This window comes from Serinus canaria, chromosome Z (genome assembly GCF_022539315.1).
Source record: "Serinus canaria isolate serCan28SL12 chromosome Z, serCan2020, whole genome shotgun sequence".
Taxonomy (NCBI): domain Eukaryota; kingdom Metazoa; phylum Chordata; class Aves; order Passeriformes; family Fringillidae; genus Serinus; species Serinus canaria.
In genome coordinates this window covers 19,255,130-19,261,995 of record NC_066343.1, presented here as the reverse complement: position 1 = coordinate 19,261,995, position 6,866 = coordinate 19,255,130, and positions in this window count along the sequence as shown.

Sequence of the window (6,866 nt, the reverse complement as noted above, 5' to 3'; positions counted from 1 at the left end):
AGCAGATATATATTTTTTCTCAAAGAGGAAAAAAAAATAATTCAAGAAGAATTCTGCTTCTCTAGGCCAGTCCAGAAACCTTTTAACTAATTAAACATATGAAAGTTATAAAACTATTGTATTTGAGGGTGTCAACTAGAAGACTGTTCACCTGCCATTATTAAGCTAGTTTCACAACATCTAGGGCTTGATATTTGCTGGTTTTATTAACTGTGCTCAAAGATGGCCCTGGGAGAGGAATGGATTGTTTTGGCATGTTCAGCTACTGCAGTGTCCCGGAGTATTTCCTGGCTCATATTTCCAAGGGATCCAGCATCCTGTTTCTCGTGTATTTTATCTGCGGTTTGTGTCTTTGTGCTTTTTTTTCATGGCTTATTACCTCAGCCTCATTTAGTAGCATCAGGAGTTTATCCTCTGATTAGCCCAAAAATTGTAATAATTTTCTCCTCTCTGACACATGGACACTGATTTCTCTGAATTATCTGTGCCCTGCTTAAGGGCACAGTGCCATGCTTATGCCATCAGTGCTGTGTCATAATTAAGTGAAGAAGGGATCTGTTTCAGGCCAAGGCTTCTAAGTCACATTTTCTGTAAAGAGCAGTGATGTAATTCTGTATTACAGTTTTAAGCAGCACAGCTGATTTAAGATGCTTCTGACCACACTGCCACCAGCTGCCTGACTGTTTTTTTCACATCCCCAGCAGACATTTTTTAGAAGAGCAGCGACTGGTACTGCATGGGTGAGCATGGGCAACATGCCATGAGGAAGGGTGAGCATCTTTGGCAATTAAACCACATTATGAAAATGTAACATGCAGTAATGAGCTAGATACTATGTAACCACATACCAGAAGAAGCATACAGTGATTTTTTTCTTCTTTTTTTTTTCCTTGTAGGATTTATTGTAATTCAGATTACTTCTGGTTTTCTTTGGTGATAAACAGAGCTGTCAGGTTTGTGGAATTCTCTCCATTATTATGCTGTAATTTAACTAGATATGCAGTTTTCTGATAGTCACACTAGGAAGCCTCGTGGAAGCCTGAACACTAGTGATCAGCACTGACTTCCAGAGTAGAGCCCCCTCTAAAGTCTGGAAGCCTTATTTCATTAAAAATAGGTATTTCTGTACTGCCCTATATTGCTCAATTTATATATTGACTGGGAATAATTTTATTACCAAAACTGATTTGATAGGTGCTTTGAAAGTTTCCTCTGGCAGTGATTTTTAGCAGTGTGTTGCTTACTCTTTTGATCTGCTGATGCCGGCCCATCAAACAGTGGAGGGCTTGGTTACAGTTTTGTGCCTGCCTCTGAGTCAGGGTGCAGCCAAGGATTGCCTCCACAGATGGCTGAGTAGTTATTTTGTGTTGGGAAGTACAACTAAAATAATCCTGACAGGTGGCAAGAGAGCAAACCAGCCTCTGCAGGTTTCTCCATAAGGAATCCTGCCTATCCATGGAAATACTAGTAAACTGAGGCAGTTGGTCCCTGGGAGCAGCAGTAGTGGAGTGGCTGTGTGAGTCCTGGCTGGTCAAGTGTGGCTGCAGAAGGCCACCCTATCAGGAAGCACAAGGCAGTGACAGTCATGTAGAAGGGCTCTAGGGAGCCTGGCAGTGACAGGCAATGCCATGCAGAAGAGGTTTTTCACTTTCCATAGAGGGGAAGGTTCATTTAGTGTGCATGTGTGAGATGGAGGGATAAACAACAGAAAAACTCAGTCAACTTGACCTCTAACATCCCAGTCTGTGACTTTGCATAGAAATATGGGGTTTGTTTTTCAGGGCAGTTCTGAGATCCACATATTTTCACATGCATGAATCACATAAATGGGACCTTGCAGCCAGAAAAGAGCTGGAAACAACAAAATGCTGTTCAGGTTCCAAATTTGCTTACACATTACGGACTTTGTACATAAATGCAGATGTTCAATAAATGCTCTTGTGTGAGGGCAAGAACATATCACTTAATACATCTCATTCTGTGAGATGTGTTTTTTCTTGAATAAAGATACCTTCATAATGGTCCTTTTAAAATAAATCTCTCTTTTAGCAATTAGGGCTGTTTGCTATCATTCACTAACCTTTGGAAAATTCTAATTCCAGACTGATAGGTAAAGGAAACTTAAAAAAAAAATGACATTATTTCCCTGCTTTGGGAGTTGATATTATCACATTTACTGCTCTGTGTGATAGCTGGTAAGAGGAATAAAAATGGATATTTTTTAAAAAGTTGTTGTATTGTGGAACTTTGGTCTCTGCTTGAATTGCAATTAACAGCAATTCAGTGTTGTTTCCACAAAAAAATGATTACATGAATCTATTGCTTTTTTTGAAGGATAACACACAACTGATTCCAATCAGTTTCTTAATGGGTGTACTCACAGCCCAAATACAAGATGTGGTTTTTCAGGTTATGCAAATACTAATTTGTAATCCCATAGTCAAGTACCTGTGTGCTGCCAGGCAGCTGCCCAGTTGTGCTCAGAAATAGATTGCTTCAGTGCTTTTCAATCACTGCATCTTAGCCACTTATTGTTTTGCTGATGAACTTAGCAAGGTTGGTACCTTTTTAGTAAGGCTTTTTTAATAAATATATGGATAAAGCAAGATGCATGGGATGGGGACACTTGCTTTGCTAAGCTGTCTTCTAAGTATTTAGTGTCCTGGGATGATTTTTCTCAGTAAAAATCTGTTCTGGAGGCTGAAGTGCTTCTTCATCTTGCTATACTTCCAGCTTGGATAATAACTACATAAGGTTCTTTGTCTGTCATGGTCCTAAATAATACCTTCTTCATGAGGAGTGATGGAAAAAATTGCTGTACTTTCATGATCAGGCTTGTTCCTTTATTTCCCCACCTTGGAGGGTCCTGTGATACCATTCCACAGTAAGGTTCCCCTGGGAGTGCAAGTGATATAAACCCTTTCTTCCTTGTTGCTAGTAGCTGTCAATGCAGTGCTTATTCAGGCCATTGTGCAGCTCCACTAAGGATGTCCTGACTTAAGCCTGACCTACAAAGATTTCTTTAATGTTTAGAATATGCCTAAAATTCAGTACCTGCAGTCATACTGGCCAAGTTCATCTGATGATGGAGCCTCCAATTCACCTGAGTTTTCACTGCTAACTGTGGAGGAAATTCTCCCCTAGAAGTAGAGAGTGCTGTAGTGAGGAAGGGAAGGGCTCCCTATTGCTCTTGATGCAGTCCAGGAGTTCCAGGGAGCTCAGAGCTCATGTCCAGCAGCAGGCCTGTCAACCAGAAGGGGTTGTCAGACCAAAGGATCTGGCTCAGCATTCCCATTAGAAGAGGCAGAATCCACTAGTGCACACAGATGAGTCACCCTCTCCCTTTGAGTAAAGACATCCTGATTTGTTTACTTCAATTACTCTCTGAAAAATAATTTGAATACACAAAGGGTCCTCAGGGCAGTGGCAGTTTTGTAATGGTATTTGTGCTATGACACTGAGAAGTAGTGTTTACTTTGATGGCTAAAAGAAAAGTAATTCCATGAGATATAAAGGGCTGTGGACAAGCCCTTTAACAAAACAGGGACAAGCTCACTTACAACAATAGTGAGCTTGTCCCTGTTTTGTTGATGGCTGTTCACCTCTGCATGGCAGATCTTCAGCTTGGGTGCTAGTGTTCTTTTTAGACTTGTCAGTACTCCAGGAGCTCTTTTCTAAGTGCAGGAAAAAAAAAAAAGAGGTTCTTCTCTTACTGCCCTTTCTGCCTAATGTGAAATTCCATGCTCATGTCTCCTATTTCCAAATTTAGGGACTAAGCCAATCCATTATCAGCAAATGTCATTTCCCTCAGACAATCTTGTCAAAATTCAACTGGCCAAGACAAGCAGGTCTGTCTGAACAGCCAACCTGACCAAATTCAATACTTTTGCTCCTTAGCTTGCTTCCTGGCACAGTCTGAGTATGCAAACTTCATTATCCCAGCAGTCCATACCTTCCCTTGATGTTTGAGAACACAGGGATGATTATTAACTAGGGAAGGAGAAGACCTCCTTCAACTAGGATTACAGCCATTAAGTTAGCAAACAAAACCAGTCACTAGTGTTTTACCTTTCAGGTCTCCCTGTATTCTTAGGATTGTATTTAAAAATTAATGGAAGGTGGAAATAGATATTTTTCAAGGCCAAATCCTACTGTGCACTTGACCACTATGCTCAAACTAGATGAACAACATAGTGGCCTATTAGATAAACTAAAAAGAAGTTAAAAAGCAATGTTCAGCCATTCAGATCACTTGAAGAGAGAACCTCTGCAGTTTGAAAGGCTGCCTATGCCGTGATGTTTAAATAGGTGTTTAATGCATTGTAGTCAACACTGTCCGTGTCTTTAAATAGAGACTGAAAACTAAATAAAAATAAAACCATTGAACCAGCTGCTGCCTGTGAAGGGTGCCATTGACAAAGATGCTGGAGCATGAAGGAGAAAGTGCTGAGCAGGCAGCAAGCAATGATTGACTATGAAAAATACATTTATTTGCAGTTACCAGAAACTGACAAAATAAACATGAAGTTTGGGCCTTGAAGACTTCAGCACAGAGTTTCAGCTTTGACTTCACTGTGACTGAGATGTTCCTCACTGTTCTCCCTCTGGCCTTACTGGGTGAAATGAGACATTGCACACCATGGCTGTGGGACCTTGGTGCAGGGCTTAATTCATATTCCTGCATGTCTTTGCTGGAAATGCTGCATGACTGCGTGTAGTTTTGCTTTCATGATATGTAACAAAGTGAGTTTGACTTGTGAAATGCCCTCTGAATGTGTCAGTAACATGCTCAGTTTTCTGGACTGTTCTGAAAGTTAGAGATAAGTCTAACATGAGGAATCACTACATAGGGAAATATAACAGCCAGATGTGCCTGAGTATACTTATGTCTCTTACTTTCAGTCACTTTCATTTAATGGTTGAGGTCTTGAAGCCTTCTGACATGCATTTTATGATAAGTGCTAATTATTTTATAGGGACTAGTTGCTACCCCAGTTTGTTTTTCTCTTCCCAATACTCTCCCTGATACACTGATTTTTTTTACTATTAATGCTGTCATCACTGTTAAATCTGGAGAAAGGATGGTTTTGATGGCAGTGGTTGTTGAGGTATTCATGATAAGAAAGGCTCTTTTGAAAGAAATGAGATGGTGTTCAAAATCAAGCAAAGACAAAGCCCAGGGTGCTGAAAGGAAAATTATCTTAGAAGAAATCAGAAATTTAACACTACTTCAGCCAGAAGGAAGATGTGTGGAGAGGGGTGAATTCAAGAACAAACAGCCTGATAAGAGCTGTGAATTCAAGAACAAACAGCCTGATAATGCTATAAGATGTTAAGAAGTGTTGGTTCAGAAGAGTAATATGATGTAAGCAGTGAATAATCCACAATTATATTTGAGAGACACTTGCTTATTTTACTCAGTGGTGTTACGTTTTCCTTAATCCACAGCACATCCTAAGGCACAAATCCTCTTCCCCCAGCAGGGTATATTGATTCACACTGGTTTCCTGAGCTTGCACTCTTCTTTACAGGGACAAGTAACAAGCCTGAGGAATTTTGCAGAAGTGCAGGTTGCAAATTCCTTAGCACAGGACTGACTGTGTCCTAATATGTATTAAGATTTTGGGGAGAGAATGGCCAAGTGGGATGTATGAGAATAGTAGGGATTAATGAGATACCACCTCCGTCTGCTTCAGACAACACAGGTTGGAGGCCCAAGTTCCACCAGTCTCTTCCATCCAACAAGGGTACCAAGATGACAAGAAAATGCTTGTATTTTGTATTTATAGTAGACATATCTGAGCTGTGTCTGCAATTTCTTGTAAAGGTATAACTGCATGTGTTCTAGGAGACAAGGGAGAGTATGAAAGCCATGATAATATTTTTAGAAAGGTAAGTGAAATGACCTGGGTAGTTTTAGGTCAATCTTGCATTGATTTGTGGCCAGAAGATGGAATGTTTAAAAGATTGAAGCAGAATTAATGACAGTCAATAGGGCTTGAAATAAAATAGGGTTTGTCAAATGTACTTCATTTAATTGCTTTAGATTTCGGATTCGATTGATTAGAAGTATACTGCTTTTCTTGGACTTCAGTTTCTTGGACACATGACAGTCTGCTGTGTTGCTTCCACAGTCCTGACCATTGTCTGCTTTAGGATTTTGTGGAGATTTCAGGTATTGTCTGTAGTTTGGTAGCCTTTATTTGCAAGTGTCTGAGCCTTGGTATGCAGCTGAGCGGGCAGCCTTGCCTGTAAGTCACAGATGCCTTCCCTGAGAGCCCCAGCTAGCTGGGCAGTCTTTTGGAGTACAACAAGTCACAGCAAATTTTTCTTTTACAACTATTATTCATGAAATTGTGGTATATTCTTCTGTTGTCTAGTGTGGATGCAGTTACTCATACTGGTTGTTCTGGTGACTCAGGTTACCCTGAATTTAGGTGCTATCACAATGAAATGGTTGGTGACAATATGTGAAGTTAGGAAAGCACCATGAGAGCATTTTGGAGTCTGGTCAATGGCCCTGCCAAGGGAGATCTATCAGCTTGGTATCTAGATTACTTTCATGGTATAAAAGTCCTTTCTGGGGTATTGTATCTTGTTGCTGTTGAGTAAGAAAATGACACAGACACACTAGGAGGCTGCTTTGCATAGAGTGTGCTTCTTTATTTCAGATCCTCCTTTTTATACATTGTTCTGATACAGATAGACCTGGTTGGTGAATTAATCAATACATTTCACCTGACTGGCTAATTAACAAGACACCTTTCTTATAAACAATCTTTGAGAAAAGCAAGAAAACATAGAGTAGGTAAAGAGCACCTGCAAGTTTTTTATACTAATAAGCTATCATTGTTTATCTTCAACTC